Genomic DNA, 17,763 nt, shown 5'->3' on the forward strand with positions numbered 1-17,763 from the left:
AATTCTAAATTGTGTATTGCATAATACACTTAGTTATCTTTTCAAGAGTATAAGTTTTGCAGTTTCAGGGTACTTAGTCAAGGAAGTATGACAACATAAATGAAAGAGAAAATAAGGTAACGTGAAGAAATGAGCTTGCTGCTCAGTCTTTTTGAAGCATATTTCATGTTCTTGTCTTGAGAAGAATTTCATTGTTACTCAGAGAAAGTTCAGCAATGAAAAAAGAGCAGATGGTCTCTAGGAAACATCTACATGGAAGGTAAGAATTTTCAACCCGTATGTGAAGTTTTGTTTTTTTTGTTGGTCTCACTGGGATCCTGATTGCAAAATTAGCAAAATGGTTTGAAGCATGTCCTGTCATTATCATTGCTGGTGCTGTTTGTTAAGAGCACCAGATGCCAGCGGTCACAATAATTAAAGGCAGAATTAATCTTTCAACAGACACTTTGAGTTTATCTAAATGTACTAGCATGTTTTCTAAAATAAGCTGTTCTTCTACCATCAAAGAAAAGTAATCTTATTCATGCTTTGCAAATTGGGATAATTTCATTGATTTTTCTGGTGAGAACCTAGGGACCTTTTGAACCGGATTTTAAGGGACTCCAAACATTCCATTTCTTAGAAGAGTGTCTTAAAACTAATTCTTGCTTCAGCGTTATTATCTCTCTTCTTAAACAGATGTTGCAGACATGTCCATTTTGAGGCAAATTTTGGAGTAGATTTTCTTATTATGAAAATTTCATTCTGACTTTCTTGGAATTTGCACAACTTCATTGTATTTCATGGAAAAGGAGAATCTGGTTTGTTACTTGCCACGTTAATCACACTTTTTTTTCAATCCATACAGTATTATACCATCTTCATAGATGTTTAAGAATAAGGTCTATTAAAATACTTTAAAGAGTCTCCAGTCTCCCAGTGCAGTAAACAAAAAAAAATCAGTTCTAGGTGTTTATGAAATCTGTACTTCAGTGTTCATCCGTGGGCATGTTTATGAAATCTGTACCTAGCACTTTACCTGTATATTTCTACCTTACTGTTGAAGTATTGCTGTTTAAGCACTATGTAGACTCTTCTAACTCTCTTGATTCTAAATAAAATAAAATTTATAATGATGTACTGTAGTGGAAATGTTGAGTAATGGTGTGAAGCACTGATTGAGCACCTGGTGGGAAGGCAGGGCCAAGCCAGGGAAGCTCAGGTGCGTGCAATGACCCTGAGTGATGGAAGGGCTGGAGCCAGGATCCACCCATTCCCAGACCTCATTTAAGGGTTGGCAGTGGAGGTGAGGTCGTCTCTTGCTCAAGATCCCTGTGTACCTGAAGCTTTGCGAAGGTAAGTAGCTCTTTTCCTTCATTTCTGTATCTGCGGGTGCTGCTTTTGGGCTCATTCTCATTTGTTGTAGCCAGTGATTTTGCCACTGTGTTGTTATCATCCCATTATAGCATTGTATGTACCTAATGCTAATACAACAGTATGTCCTGAATATTACACATGCAACAAGCATACGGCTTGTTATAACCCTGCGAAATTTGAATAGTGGCGAGCTAGAACTTGCATGTGTTTTATTAGCAAGGTCACTTTGTGAGTAAGAAACAGTAATGGGCATGAACTTTTTAGTGTCACTTTGTCATATATGTGGAAATGTTGATTTTCCTGCTTATGTGAATTGAGGTATCGCTGGCTGAGCACTCCAGATGGTAGGAAGCAAGCTTAGGGAGCAGCTACTCGCACAGGCTGTCTGCAAGGTTGGAAGGAGCTGCTCCAACTTCCCTGGGGAGCACACAGCAATAGCAGAGCAGCACAGAGATGGGGCCTGCTCGGATGAAGGTAGTCACAGAGAACTTCTAACTATGCCTAGGAACAGGCTGTAATGCTGGCACAAGCAAAGCATATGGAAAAGCATGAAAAATTCTGTTGTTTTTATTAGAGGCACAGTTTAATGCTTCAATCTTTGATATATACAAATAGCTTTCATGTACCAGAAGAGGTTTAGATTAGACATAAGGAAAAACTTTTTCTCTCAGAGAGTGGTCAGGTGCTGGAATGGCCTGCCCAGGGCCATTCCTTTGTATACTTAATTCCTTACAAAATCAGAATATTCTTGATGTACGTTAAAGAAGCTTTTTAAGTTTGTAAAGGTCTTTTGTTGGTAGCTGATGTCTTTGGGGGAACTCAATTGCTGATGAACCAGTAGTTAAATCTATTGTGTTAATTTGAACACATGTGGCAACTAATTGGCACTAGTTGAAGCTCATGTGCCTTACGGCTTCCCAGCTGCTCCACAGAGGCTTAGGTCAGAAAACAGAACCTTGTCTTCTAAAGTTGAAACAAGTGCATCTGCCCAAGCAAGCTGCTGAGTTAAAGACAAGAGCAATGTGTTTTAGTGAAAATATTTAAAGACAGTTAAAGTAATACTGTTGCAACCCAAGCTATCAGGTGTTCTTTTGTGTTGTTATTCTGTCTTCATATTTATTTATTTTTATTAAAATTCACATTTGTTCTGTCATCTTAGTCCGGGAACTAAAGCAATGTACTTGTTATACATACATAGTCTTCAGGCTGTATATAATGCTCAGATTTCATAAAGGAACAATGTGATGTTACAGAAATGGATGGTGCTTGACAATTGGACAATGATTTTATAGGCATACTGTGGGTTTTATTTCCAAAATGGACTATTTCAATGGCTTTAATTTGGCCTAAGTGTCTTATTTTTGCTAATTTACTGTGCTGTTATTGTGGTGGCGGAAAGGAAGGCAGGTAAATCTTATTGACCTTCCCAAACTGCATTAGAATTTTACCATGTTGAATGGTAAAAAAATTGGGTGAAAAATTGAGATTCATATTGAACAAACACTTAATTTCTGGTGATAACTGCTGGAGTAATATTGTACTGCTATCAGTACAATAAGCACCTGGTCTGATATTCGCAAGACAGGTTGATTTGTTCATGCTAGTGATGAACGTAGTTGTACAGCACCTTTTTGGTAAGAATTTAATATATAAAAATGCTTGAGAGTTTCTAAAATTATAATCTGAGTGCAGCTGTCCTTACTCTTGAAAAAGAATGCTAGTGTATTGTCAAGAAAATATTTGCTCTTGTCATTACTTAACTTCTACTTATTATTTCATAATTACAATCCAGTTTACTTGTGCTATATATGTCAGGGCTTTTATTCTCTCATTTTTTAGATAGAGCTAGTATGTCTTTGAAAAGCTCCAACAGTTAAAAAGATTTATACGTTGAAATTCGCTTTGCAAGTTTGAATAAGCTTTAATAAATGCTTTAAACAAAGCAGAAGGCTTTTAAAAGACTTATGAGTTATACAAATATTTTCCCTTCCTCAGAAGGGATTGTCAGAAAGACTTAAATCAGCGAGAGTATACAGAGCGATTACAATTCGTGCTTTGTTACCCAGTTGTTCAGTGACACATTCAACTCTTGGTGTGTGCTGATGTTATTTAAATAATTGCAAGTAGGGGAAAAAAAAAAAAGAATCATTAAGAATACAAACTGGATATACAAGCAATATTAAAGACCTCATTTAAATAATAATTTTTAAACAAATTTGATCAGGACTAATTAGAGATTACTCATTACGTTCTAATTTGTCCCATTTTGAATCCTGCACTTCCTTGTGCCACCTGTTTCTGTCTGGTGATTTTTCAATTCTTGATTTTTTAGTGTTCTTGAATGTAGTAAGAAAATGCTGCTGATGCACGCGTTAGTGGAGCCAGTGTGGACTCAAAATCTTAATTTTAGTTTTCAGCCTGAGTATAACTTCACCCCTGAGCACTGAACTGTTGGCTTTCCAGGATAAATTCTATAAGCACCATGCCTATGTATAATGCACGGGTGTATTCTGTAAACTGTATGTGTATACGTTTGTGTTCTGATTTCAAACCAATGCAGAATTACATTTAATACAGCAAATCTACTTTGCGATTTTGGAAGGACTCTTCCAAGATCAGCAAGGTTGAATTAAAAGCATTTGAAGCGTAGTGTAAGGTTGTAATCTAAACTTACTAGGCAAATTAGAAGTAGATTGTGAAAGCTGGCCACTGTCCAAGACAGAAGTTATTGATTTGGTAGGAAGATAATTATTAATTTGCTCAGACATATAAGTCTAAATATTACATTAGCAATTAAAGGAACCAGAAGATGTTTTTCAACTTATATGGACTTCTACTGAGTTTATTTCTCCCCTGAAGAGGGAGAGAAAACATTTAGTATTTAAGATGCATGGTTCTTTGCAGTTGATGATGTACTAATTAGTGTGTTTAATACTTCTTATTTATGAACTCTTAATGATTTTCTATTAGTCATCTTTAGAATGTTACATTTGGTTTTTAATTATGTTGTGGAGTTTGATTTATCCCAGTTGCATACTTCGTGCCATATCATAAAAGGCATGAAATACATTAGCATATTTTTTTAATTTGTCTCTCTTTCATGTGTTGCTATTCAGTATATTCCTAACTTCCAAAGGCAGCTAATAAAAGTTTTCTCTTTGATTTTTTTTTTTAAACTTGTTGCTGTTTTTGTCACCTGGCTGGAACTGATTTGCCTTCTTTTCAAGTCTGAGGAAATCTCTTAAGTTTAAATTAAAATGTAAACGATTCCTTTAAAGAAAATACTGTGGAAAGAAATAAGGCTGCAGTGAGTTTGTTCAAATTTTCACAATCTCAGATTAGGTGACATACCAGGAACAATTCCACAAAAGCCTTACGTTTAAGTGTTTTAACCAAATCTAACACTATCCACTTTGAAACACAATCCAGAAGGAGCCTGATCAACAGTACGTATGTTTTTGATAAATTCCAAGCACTGTTTTCCATCTCTTGCCAAGTCTGCAAGTGCAGTTGTTCTTCTGTTTCCTTCGTCTGTTCTGTTTTTTTCTCCTACCCCAAAGTAGTCTGATTGCATTTTTCTCACATGGGAAGACCAAGGAAATTCTTGCTTACTTGGCTATGTAGGGCTTAACGCCTTTTTCAATTTTTGCATATAGAACTCTTGTAAAGAGTCTAAGTGGCATCAAAATCCTCTACAGATTTCTCCTTCCCAGTAGTGTGTGTGTATATATGCATGCATGGATATATTTAAATAATCTTATCAGGAAACACTTTGAGAAAATATCATTCTGGAATGTATTTGGGAGAAATACTCAAACTTTTCAGAGGTTCTGTTAATATTACCAGCCTCCTTCATAAAATTTAATAAATACCTTGCCCATGGTGATTGCATTTGTAGAATTGTTTTGCGCATTAAAAAGAATAATGGGGCCTGAAATCTCTCATGTACCATGTAAATTGATTTTGCATGAAGGAAAAAGTGTAGTACAACTTCAGTGTCACTGTGTTTTACTTGCCAAATGGCACAAGTGCATCTAATGTGTAGAACATGTGGATTTCAATTAGACTGCATGTCTGGTGCGCATGAGAGCAGAAGTTAGCAGTGCGTTATGCCTTCCCATCTGCAGTATTCCATTGTTGCTTATGCAGGTCATGCTCAAGGTACATGCAATTGACTCATGACAAACACTGCTAAAAATCACATAATGACATTAAATTTTTTGCAATTTGTGGGGCTGCATTACTGGCTGTCCAGGATTGTATGCATCCTATGAGCCAGGAGCTGGACAAGACCCACACAGTTGTTGCTCAACTTTCTTTGTCTCTGCCTAAAAGCAGCAGGAAACCCTCAGTTTTCTCAAGAGGGCTGCCAAGCATTCTCCAAGGCTTTCAAGCCTTGTCTCTAGAAGGTTCTGGAGTTCGGAGAGGAAAAAACAAATGACAAAAAAAGAAAAACAGAGTGCTGCACAAGTTGCTCTACATGTTGGCTACTTCTGTTAGCTGCATTCTGAACGTGAGAGAGAAGAGATTGGTAAAGTAGAGGTTGGAGGAGACCGAAGAGGAGAAAAGGAGGGGAAGAGAAGGTCAGAGAAAAGGTCGTCAGAGAACGTGGGTAAAAAAACAGAAGAGCAGAGGGGAGAAGACCAGTGAAGGACAGAACACAAAAGGTCAGAGAGGAGAAAAAGGTTAGGAAAAAAAGACCACGTTTGTATTTGAGAAGTAAGACCTCTGCTTCTGTTTGGGCTTTTGGTTGTTTATATATCAGTTTTCACCTTAATGGAGCTTGGGAGTGAACTGCTGGTTAGCAAGGAGTTTTTATCCATTATGTTTTAACGGATTGTTTACTCTTTATCTTGATAGAAATGGTGGGAAATAAATGATAGCAAACTTTTCAACTTAAATCAGTAACCGTAATTTTATTTGTAATCTGGTGCTATATCTTTGTGCAATAATAGTTAAGTAATGAGGATTGTGTTTTCAATAGTAATTATCAACCTTGTTTTCTAGAAATTCTGCTGTCGCTACGAGTCTTTATGTTGAGATAGTTTCTATTATTTCATATGATAAGTATTTGATAACAATTTTCAATAATATTCAAATTCAATAAAAAAATTCAATAATAAAGTATGTGAATATTGGAAGAAATTTAACTGCTTGAAATTCTGTGCATGAGCAGAGGAAATTAGACACATTGCATTTAACGTTTAGTTCTTAAGGTATCATTGATAAAACTCCATGTACCTTAAAATTACTTAGCTCTCTCCAGGGAAATAGCTCCTTTGAAGGAAAGCCTATGGGAATTTGATCATTAAGTTAGTATGACAGAGGTCAGAAAGATGTTGAATAAAATAGTTGAGTTGTACATCACTTGTCAACAGAAACTAACTTTTTAGGCAGTGACTTTTATTTTGCAGAAGTGTGAGAGTCTCCCTTGCATAGCAAAGGTAAAAGTACTCTTCATTTGATACTCATTTCCCTTTAAATAGCACTAAAAACAATTCAGAAGGAAGATACATTTAGCAAATGACTAGGGAATAGGGTAGCCAGTGCTGTGGATGCATTTTGTGGAAAGCCCCGAAGTACCCAAACAACTAGCAAATTCAGGTTGGCCTTTCTTCTTAAAAATGGTCTGAATGGCATGAAGCAATGTTTTAGCTTTTTCTATGTGATATTTATATTAATTTTAAAGGCAACTTGATTTTTTTTATAGCTGTTAACCAAAATGAAAACACTTACAAACAAAATTTTGAAGAAAATGTCTAGGGATCCCATTTATTGAGCTAGGTATTTTAACTATTATTTATTCCAAAAGTTCAACTATGCCTGTTAGCAGTGGTCAAGAAAAGAGCAAAAGCCTACCATTCACACACAATAAAACCTTAAAGATGTTTGAGGCCTGTGTGCATAGCTGGGGCTGTAGAGTAACAGACTGGACAAAACTCAAAGCACCCATCCAAATCCAGCAAGAATCGTAAATTGTCGAACTTCAAATAATGAATATTAAATGTTGGCTGTCATGGGTTTAAAAAAAACAAAAAAACAAAAAAACCCATCAATTATTTGAGGCATTTTCTTTCTTTTTATGTGTCCCTAAATGCTAGAGTTATGCTGTATGCTTGAAGTGAACATACAGAGAGGAGGTATTTATTGTATTTATTAATTTCCCAGTAGTGATTTTTCAAGAATAATTCTACTTGCCGAAAGTTTGAAATACCTAAGCTGGTTTTCAAGTATAGGAGATAATTGTTGCTTCTCTCCATCATCCTATGTATTGACTGTGATGACAGCTTCTTCAAACAAAATACAAGAATAAAATAGTGAAGCATTCCCAAGCTGTAGGAAATTCCTGTTTCCGTTAGCCATTCTTTCAAGGACCACTACTCTCAAATTAATTTTGTATTAAAGACATGAGCTCTGAAATTAGGCAAGGTCTTTCTTGTGACCATGGTGACTGCTTCTGAATCACAGCAGCTGTGTCTGCCTGAGGACTCAAGCAGTTTTCTGCTAAAATTCCCTAATCTCCTTTGAAAAGGGTAACAAATGTGGTAATAACCCTAAATTCACTTTCAGATATGAGGTTTTTATCTGTTAGTAAAGGAATGATTGATTTCTCTTGAATACTTTGTGAAGGCCAGATGGGCTAACAGACCATGCTAAACTACCTTCTCATATTCATACATCTGTTTGTTCAGGTAAGAGACGCGTATTCTTCTGGATGAACTAGAATTGTTTGCCCACTTCAAAAGTCACAGTTTTTCCTTTAACAGCTTAGTGGAAGTTCAAAAGCCATATCATCACCTCTTAGAGTAAATAATATAAGCTACTGAAGGTTCACAGATGGTTAGGAATGCTCCTTTTCTTCGAAAAATCTCTCACCTAATTTGAAATGATGTTGTCTGGGATGCTGTAGTTTTATTTGATATCGTGATGTCTCCCACTGGCACTAATTGAAAATTGCTGTTTTACCAGCACACCGTGCTTGTACAACTGCTAATGCTCCCTGTGCTGCACAACTGATTGATGTAAAATAGCAGAGAAAGGTCATTTAAACACACAGATATTTTAAAAGCCACTGGAAATTATTTAGTTACAGGAGTAAAATGGTGTGATGGATGAATAAGAGAAGACAACTGCGTAAAATATATCCTATGAAATTTAACTTGCTTAGGAAGTATTTTTTTTTTTTTGCTTAGGATTCAGTGAAACTAAGCCTTTGTAAGTGTTGTAAATCTAACACTATTTCTGAGAAAATTTTGAAATCATCTTCTGCTTTTTGTAGTCACTGATTAGCTTCAGCTTTTCATTATATTGGAGAGAATTAAGGTGGGTGGGGGAGAATTAAGGTTCTTAATGGTCAATTGTTTATAATTTATTCAAAAAAAAAAAAAAAGCTTTGCATGTTTACTAAACACAGACAAAAAAAGGACATGCCTATAGAAAGAGATAAATAATTCTGGGCACAGACTGGTCTCTGAACTGTGCTAACCCCAGGAGACTTCCAGTGGCTTCCTTTTATGAGATACTCGCTGCTCCTTTTTATCTTGTTTTTGCAAATGGTACTTTAAAGTAAGAATGAGACACGAGGTCCTCCTCGTTTCTTGTCCAGGTTCTCTCACAGGAGATAATTTAAGCACTTCTGGGGATGCAAGAAAGCAGTTCATGTCATCTATATTTAAACATCTAACTGGTATCTAAATCAGAACTGTAGTCTCGCAGGCTACACCTCACATAGTCGATGAAGAGAGAGAGCAGCACTCTGAATTACCCTCTGGAGGACATGAGGCTGAACAAGCTTGCCCTGAAGGAGCTACTTTATCACTGCAACCATAGGAGGAGGTGAAGCAGTTTCAGCTAAGGCTACCAGAACTTAGAAACTCCAAATACTTGTCTTGGTACTGGTTATACCAGTAAACATAAAGGAAGTGAGATAGCTTACAGTAACAAAAGAAACATTTGCAATTTAGTTTGTATTCTAGTTATAAAACCAGAACCCTTATAAATTATTAGAGATATCCTTTTGATAAAATTCTGGCAATTTAGTCACTAATATTTCTCGTTTGCTGTCTGTCTTTCTCACTAACCTTCCACCCCCTCCAAAAAAAAAATAAAATTCCCCTGTATAGAACATATTTGGGTTTCTTTTTCTTTTTGTTTATTATTATTTTTGACCAGGTTTTCTTGAATGCCAACTGATTTTATCTGAGACTGTCCTTTAATGAGAGCCTGGACAATAACTGATCCCTGAGAATTTTATTCCTGGTAATTTTTCTAACCAAGTAGTTGCAGTACATAATGCTTTGTTTAGTACAAGTCTAACAGGTAAACAGAATGCTGGGTTTGCTTTATACTTTAAAAAAATATATCAGAGATATTCAACATGCCAATGTTTTGTCTGAAGATAGAACAGAAAATTCTTTTACAAAAAAGAAATCTGAAATTTTCTCCAAATGCGAAGTGAGAAACCCAAGAATCTTGCCATTTCTTTTTTCCCCCAGAGGTTAATGAAAACAACTTGTAGGATACTAACTCACAAGAAAGAGAGGATGTTGTTAAACAGTTTCTAAAATTATATCAACAAAAGCATGACATGCAGGAGGCTTTCATAATGATTAATTTTGTTGGCAACAAAATTGGAGTGAAAAACAAAGAAATGCGGTTTGTATAGGAAGAACTTCCTCTTACTGTGAAAAATAACTGTTACATTGATGGTTTGTTTACATACCTCCTACTTAATTGCACTAATGTTTTCAGTCATTCTGAACAATACTCTTTAAAATTAACAGTGTTGTGGTTTCTCCCTGGTAGGCAGCAAAATATCACGCAGCCACTAACTCACTCCTCCCCAGTGGGAGGGAGAAGAGAACAGAGGGGTAAAAGTGAGAAAACTTGTGGGTTGACTGACAGATGAAGCAAAAGCTGCACATTAAGCAACGCAAAATAAAGAATTAATAAAGAATTCATTCACTACGTTCTGTCACCAGGCAAACGTTTAGCTATTTCAGGGAATGAAGGGCTTCCTGAGATGTAGCGTTTACCTGGGTAAAAAATATTCCTCATGCTCCTTCACCCCTCCTTTCCCCCAGCTTCTCATGCTGAGAATGACATACAAGGTGTGAAACATCCCTTTGTCAGTTGAAGTCAGCTATTTTCTCTCCTTAGAAATGTATATTGATACTTTATTTCTCTTATATTGCTCTTATTTTTAGTGTTAGTGCCTTTAACAGCTCTTTCAGTGTATCCTATCTGTTGTTGCTCCCAAAACATGCACCCAGTCTTATTATCCAAAAATAATTTTAAGTCTAAAGGGAGACTACACGTCATATAACCAGTGACTTCACAATGTATAGACCTTCGAGTGGTTGTTGTGTTTGATGGTGCTTTGTTAGTTGCAGTGCATATACTGTGGGTCACAGCTTGTTTTTTGTTTTAGTTCAGATTCTATTTTTAACTCCTTATTAAGTACTTGAGTGCTGCTTTTACTGTTGCCTTTTTGCCTGAAAATATGGAGATGGTATGACTAATTGATATCTGAAGAGGATGCACAGTAAACCTGGCCATTCTGTGATTCTATAAACCATTGTAGTCTGTTGAGTCATTACCTTATTTTGCTTTCAAGATGGCAACCTTTTTAAATTAGACTCCCTGTTTGAGGGCACTTATGAATCCAAGCCAGTGACAGCAGTTGAATTCAGTTTGAAGAAACCAAAAAATTAGTCTGAAAATCTGTGTTGTTTTGTTTTCCCAAATAAACACAGCAGTTATACTATTTTTTTAATGCATCCATAAATGTGAAAATCTCTGAACTCTTTTAAAGAAATAGTTTTCCCATAGTCTTCAAATAACATTGAAGATATTTTTTTAATTAAAGTAATAAATTTTCAGAAGTGAAGAGCTAACTGAAGCAATTTCCTCAAAATGAGCAATTGAAATGGTGATATTAATATCAGTTAAAAGCATATTATTCCTAACATCATTATGACTATTGATTATTTGACATACTGGTTATGGTTTTATTTTGGGGAGGGGTTGCTGATCTAAAAGCTGGCATATGTGCTTATGGTAACTAATATAATCCTACAAAAATTATGTAAAATTTATGCTTCAGCAATCCTTTATTAACATGGTTTCAAAGGAAGTTTTTCTGATGTCAGTTCAATCAGCTCAGTAATACGTGAATGGATAGCATTTGCTATTGTATTACCATTTTAGCCCAAGCAACCAAAATCCATATGCTGTATGTGGATAAGAAGTGACTCATCTTTTTATTGCAGAAAACACTAAACTTTGTTTTTCTTTTATATTTTATCTACCTATGTCCATCTTTAAAAGTAGTTGGATATTCTAAATTTAAAGCAGAAAAGTCATGGCTGAACTACAGGTTAGATTTTTCTCTCATTTCACTACTACATCTGCACATGGGTATAGAAGGCGATCTTTCCTGAAAACTTAATTGCCATTTCTGGATTTACATTAGCAACAGAATGATGAAATGGTGATTGTTTTGGTAGTTGTTTAGCTTGGTATTCCTCAGGTTATAGTGTATCTATAAAATGAAATAGTCACTGCTGTGTTTCTACACTGGAATCTCATTGTTAGTTTATTGTGGTATCCTTAGGGGTACCAGCACTTTAACAAAAAGTGACAGGTACATTTTGGTGTTTGTGATAATTTATTGATGTAGCTCAGTGAGATATGCAAATAAAGCATTCACTCGAATAATGGGAAGAGTTCTGACCTGTGACCCAACATATGGCTAGGGATTGTGCAGTTAGGCATTGTGAGGGAAAAGGGATTGGAAGTTCCTGTCAAAACGTTTCCTTCTGTTTAGAGATCTTCCAACCAACACAGAGAAAGTTGGAGTCTTTCTTTCTAGGTTGCATTGAAACAATTCCATAACTTGTCTTCATTAAGCTTCCTGTGGCCAATACCAGCCAAAGAACTGGAGAAAGGACAGTAAACAAGTTAGAGATTTCTAATTGACAGGAGTCAAAGTTATAACTTAGAGTCACCTGGTAGAAGAATGAGATTTAGGTTTTATTTGGAGCAACAATTCCACGCAAAAATATTTTGATCTCCACAGTGTCCTCTTGTGCTCATAGTATGTAAACTGTATGTGGGTGAAATGTAGGAAGCAGTGTGTGCAACAGTAAGGCTCTTACTAAGGCAAATAAAACATTTTTTCTCTAGCTATATATTAAGAGTATTTTAATTTCGTTTTGTATTACCTTAAAAGGCTTTCTGTGAACTTCAGTCTTTCCAAATCAATCCTTCTCCAGCTATTGATCAGTGTGGGAGTGCAAGATGTGCTCTTTGAATGATCTTATACTTCTGCAAATGGCCCCTCCTGAAGTGACATCTAAGAGAGCCCAGATAAAGAGAATTAGGTGTGATTCTTAAAGCATAGTCCCAGTAAGTAAATTTATTTTCTCTATAGATAATATTTCTAAAGATCTTTTGAGAATTATTTATTTATCCATAAGATTTGCTGTAGAATTTGTAACACCAAATTAAAAACAAAAGTATTTCTGAATTTTTCTGAGTACATTGAGAATCAGTCACCTGGATCCTTTGTGTCAAAATCGTGATCTCGTATGGCACCTGCTCTCAGCAAAGATTTCTAAAACCCCTGAGAATGTTTTCAATTTTAGAACGAATATGTTACTTAAAGAAGTTGAAAGTGTTTATGGCCGTGTCTAATCATGCTGTTCAAGTTAGCTACGTATAATATTTTGTAAAAGAGTGGTTTATGCTCAGGCATCTGCCTAGTTTAGGGCCTCAAAGTATCTTAAGTACTCAAGAACCGTGCTATATTTGCATGTATCTCCAGCTTTTTTCTAAATGAAACGCTTTCATTCTTTGTTGAATGCATTTAATATGAAAAGAGATAAAAATATGAATTAAAACATTTATTCATGTATTTTGAATTGATTTGCCAACCTTTCTCTTCTATCTGTTTAAAGAGTTAGATATTTCTTAGATCATCACTATTCACCTAGTGAATTTGCCCATCCTTATAAATGATGAAGTATAAATCTGTGACTATACGTGGTTTACAGTAAGAGGCTTAGAAGACTAAGAAGCCATTTCTTGTTATTTTAAAATTTCTGTGGGTCTATTTTTACTTACACAGACTAGGAGAAAATTCTTACAACTGTGAAGTGCATGTGTTGAATGAGATCAGATTACAGATAACTTTTGTTCTGAAATGTTGGACATAAGCATCTTTGAGAAACTGATGTCTTTAAATAGTAGAGGAACTCATTTTCCACCTTTATGTATTTATTGTATTTGATTATATGTTAGAATTGTGTTATTGTGCTTTTGTTGCACTTTGAACAGATATGATTTGTGTTTTAAGATACTTGAATGTACTTTAGAGTGCATTAAAAAGGGAAAGATTGTTTGGAAGGTATTGAATTTGCTGAAAATAACATGGATGGTAACTAAAATAGTGTATTCAGTGCACATACAAAGAATAAATTAGAGTTCTGTGTATGCCATTTACCCAGAGCCAAATATACTTGAAATTGACATTAGCAAAGGTCCTAAGCTATGAATACAAACATGATTTTTTTCAATCTGTGTTAATTTAACAGAAAAATTAACCATTTCTAAATTTTCAAGCAGAGAAAGCCAGAGTTTTTACACAGTTCTTCTATTTTTTTCTTTTTCATTATCATACTTAAATATGTCAAATATACATTTTTATGTATGTTCATGCTTATATTTATGACACAGATATGATAAGAGTTCATGAATCTGGTTAATATAGTATTCCAATGACACTGATGATATGCATTCAGCAAATCACCAGATGTTGAGCAGAAAATAAGAATTAATTTCTGTGTTTTTCATCTTCTTCACCTGGACAGGTCCTTGTTGCTCCAGTAGAGTTGAAAATAGCTGCATGCTTTCCCCAAAGTGGGGAAACTGAAGCTAGCTCAGAACATGCTTCTTTTTTTTTTTTGTCAATACCTTGCGTGAAGAGCGATGATGTGCTTCTCAGTTAGCCTTACTTTCATTCACCAGGCATTTTTATAGTATATAGAATATAGTTTCACTTAAAGTCATCGGTAGTCTTAGAACATATTTCTTCAGATGATTTGCATCAAGGATTTCCATACCGTTTCTACCTCTTTTGTTTTTGGAGCTCTAGTAAGTTTCCTTAAGATGCCCATAATTATTTCTCTAACTATTAATCAAGAACATCTGTATTCAGTTATTTAGGTAGATAATTTTGGTTGATGAGATCCATTCATTAAATACTATGAGAATTTTAAGAGAAATTACGCTCTTGATGTTAAAGTACTGTTCTCCAAGTAAAAATTGAACATTCATGTTGGTAGATGTTTAAATAATTTCATTATTAAGAAAAATAATAGGATTGGCATTGACAACTTCCCTAATTGCAGTGCTTGACAGAAAGCCAATGCTAATTGGAATTACATATATTTAAAAATATTGCAGTTTGTAATCAGTATAACATGCTTTAGTTGAAACAATTTGAATAACTACTAGGTTGCACTTCAAATTTTGTGTTTATAATGAAAGGGGACTTATCTGTCACTTGTAAAATTTGAGTTTGATATTGTAAATATATCATTCTGACACAGCATTTTCAGATAGGTACTCTTCTATATGAAGGAATTGTATGAGAAGAGAATTCTGTTGATAAATATTTTAATTGCTTTTTTAAGGAATTCACTATTGCTTTTACTATCTATTTCTAAATTAAAGCTAAGCAAGTGTAGCACAGACTTATAGCTGTATCTTCCCAAAATTACTTCCTAAAACTTTGGCATTATATACTTAAAGAGCTTCTTCAACATCTCTCCCAGCTATATTATTTAGTTGAATATAGAGAAGATACCACTAATCTTTAGCATGTGCTATCTAGGGAGCTATTGGAAACATTCATTATCTCTCCCTTAATGCCTCTAGTTTTAAAAAGAAATGAGAGAGGCTGAGAGTCTGAAACTTCCTCTCCTATCTCTCTACTCCTCTCTCATGAGAACCCCCACGCTGAGCTGCATCCAGCTCTGGCACCTGGACAAGGGTCTGTTGGAGTGGGTCCAGAGGAGGCCACAAGATGAACAAGGAGCTGGAGCATTGCTCCTGTGAAGTAAGGCTGAGAGAGATGGGGTTGTTCAGCTTGGAGAAGAGCATGTTCTGAGGGCAGCTTGTAGCAGCCTTCTGGTTCCTATAGTTACTATAAGAGGGGCGTATAAGAAAGATGGGGAGACATGGGGAGATCAGGGAGCGCATGGATAGTACAAGAGATAATGGTTTTAAAACAAATGAGATTAGATATTAGTAAGAAATTCTTTACTTGGAGGGTAGTGAGGAACTAGAACGAGCTGCCCATAAAAGTTGTGGATGTGGATTCCTGGGAGTGTTCAAGACTATGTTGGATGGAGCTTTGGGCAGCCTGGACTAGTGGGGTGTGTCCCCGTTCATGGTATGATGTTGGAAATTAGATGAACTCTAAGATCCCTTCCAACCCCAAATCATTTTTCAATTCTATGCTCTGAAGAGAACACCAGAAAATTCAATATCTGACAAAAAAAAAAAAAAAAGACAGTTAAGCATTCTTCCCTATAAAATGGCTGTACAATTGTACTGATTTCAGAGTGACTACTTTGATATATAAGTATTTAGAAGGTAAATCAATTTAGAAGGTAAATCAAAAACGATTGATTCCTAACAACTTCTAAAATTTGCCTGCTTATGGAGGAAGTGATAGAAAAGCCAAGAAATCCAGACTGGTTCACATATTACTATTTAAGTCAGAGTAATGGTAGCAGCATTTATTCAAGTTATACTGTTGATGTTCAAAAAACTTTGCAACTCTTGAGAAAGTTCACATCCAGATTTTGAATTTTTCATGAGCACACTTTTGCATCCAAAAACATAATTCTTCACTCTAGAGATACAGATTTAGATTCACTTCTGCTGTAAATGACTCTGGGAAGTATTTTGTGTGGCCAGATGAATGTACAGCATCTAGCAGTACAAGTCCCTGAGTTGCAAATTAGTAAACATTGATAAGTGCTATAATGTGCTCTCAGTGTTCTTGTAGACAAGTCTATTGACAGTGTCCAGATGTCAGGCTAGCTAATAGTTCAGTTTAGTTCAAAATTGTAGTGCTACTTTTACAGTAATTGTCACAGAAACAAAACACATCTTTCCAGCTACAAGTGAATTCTTTGTGTTCTTCTGCATTGAGTGGAATGACCTATGTTGACTTCCTACTTTGCATAGCTGGAAGACATGTATTATATTTTCCTTGTCTTCATTTCCTCTGCATTGCTGCTGTTATAAACAATGCAGAGATTTAGAACTCCTGCAGGGAGTTACAGAGTAGCTTTGCATCGTGTATTCACCATTCATAGTAGTAATAATGGTAGAGAACTGATTTCCTTAGCATCAGCGTGTATGTGACATACCCAGCATCATTTTAAAATTGGATTGTTATTTTGAAATGTCTTTTCTTTTTTAAATTGGTATTTAGAACTCCAAATGCAGAAAAAGAGACAATAAGAAGGGAGAAACAAATGCAAAAAGAACCACAGGGAGAGTATGGCTTGATCAAAGACTTCTGAATAGGCGTAAAAGATTTCATTATTTAGAGTAAAAAATGTGAATTCCATGCTTCACATGTGACATAAGATTTATTTTCAAAACTATACCAATGACTTTTATAGAAAGAAGAGATCTAAGATACCTGCAACATTTTCATTATTTACCCAGTGCATAATTTGAAGCGACTGCTAAGCATATATATTTTGCCTAAATCTATTGTTAATAGAGAAATTTGTTTTAGTGCTGAGTTGATGTTACCTCCTATAAGAATGTGGGCAGTAATGATATTAATTTGCTTGAAATGTCACTTAGTCACTTTAGGATCTCTTCATGTTCCACTGGGATGGTCTTTTTCAACTGGTAATTTTCTCAGAAATCCCGAACAATTTCTGCAGAGAATTTAAATCTATAGCCTAAATCTTCTAAAATGACATCATCTGAAGGGAATGTTCTAGCAGCATTTATATGCAGAATGAACTTAGTTTTATATTTCCAGCTCTTCGGATAACCTCAGGAAAAAAAATCTGCTTCTGCTGCATTTCTATAAGCCTGATACGGTTAAATTTTACCATTAGACCTTTTTACCAAATACTAACATTCTTCTATCCTTTTACAAAACAAGTGATTTATTCTTTCCTCAGCTCCATAACCTTCAGTGAAGCTGAAAATTGGTTCAGCTCCATTTATCTCAATAATATTACACCTACTTAGCCTAGCAGACTTTAATGAGCGTGTCTATGAGATACACTTTTACCCAGCATAGATTCTTCCTCTTTCTCTGTGTCAGTGATTTATTTAAAAGAAAGTAAATACATGGTCAGGAAA

General features: G+C 35.3%; 1 long non-coding RNA gene across 1 annotated transcript in view; it reads left to right on the forward strand.

The window, feature by feature from the left end:
• Positions 1-1,279: 1,279 nt before the first annotated feature.
• Positions 1,280-17,763, forward strand: part of LOC109369237 — a 41,195-nt gene continuing 24,711 nt past the window's right edge. The window contains exon 1 of the long non-coding RNA XR_002118039.1: positions 1,280-1,335. This is a non-coding gene — a long non-coding RNA (uncharacterized LOC109369237). The remainder of the gene's footprint in view (positions 1,336-17,763) is intronic.

The sequence above is a fragment of the Meleagris gallopavo genome, chromosome 10 (genome assembly GCF_000146605.3).
Source record: "Meleagris gallopavo isolate NT-WF06-2002-E0010 breed Aviagen turkey brand Nicholas breeding stock chromosome 10, Turkey_5.1, whole genome shotgun sequence".
Classification (NCBI taxonomy): Eukaryota; Metazoa; Chordata; class Aves; order Galliformes; family Phasianidae; genus Meleagris; species Meleagris gallopavo.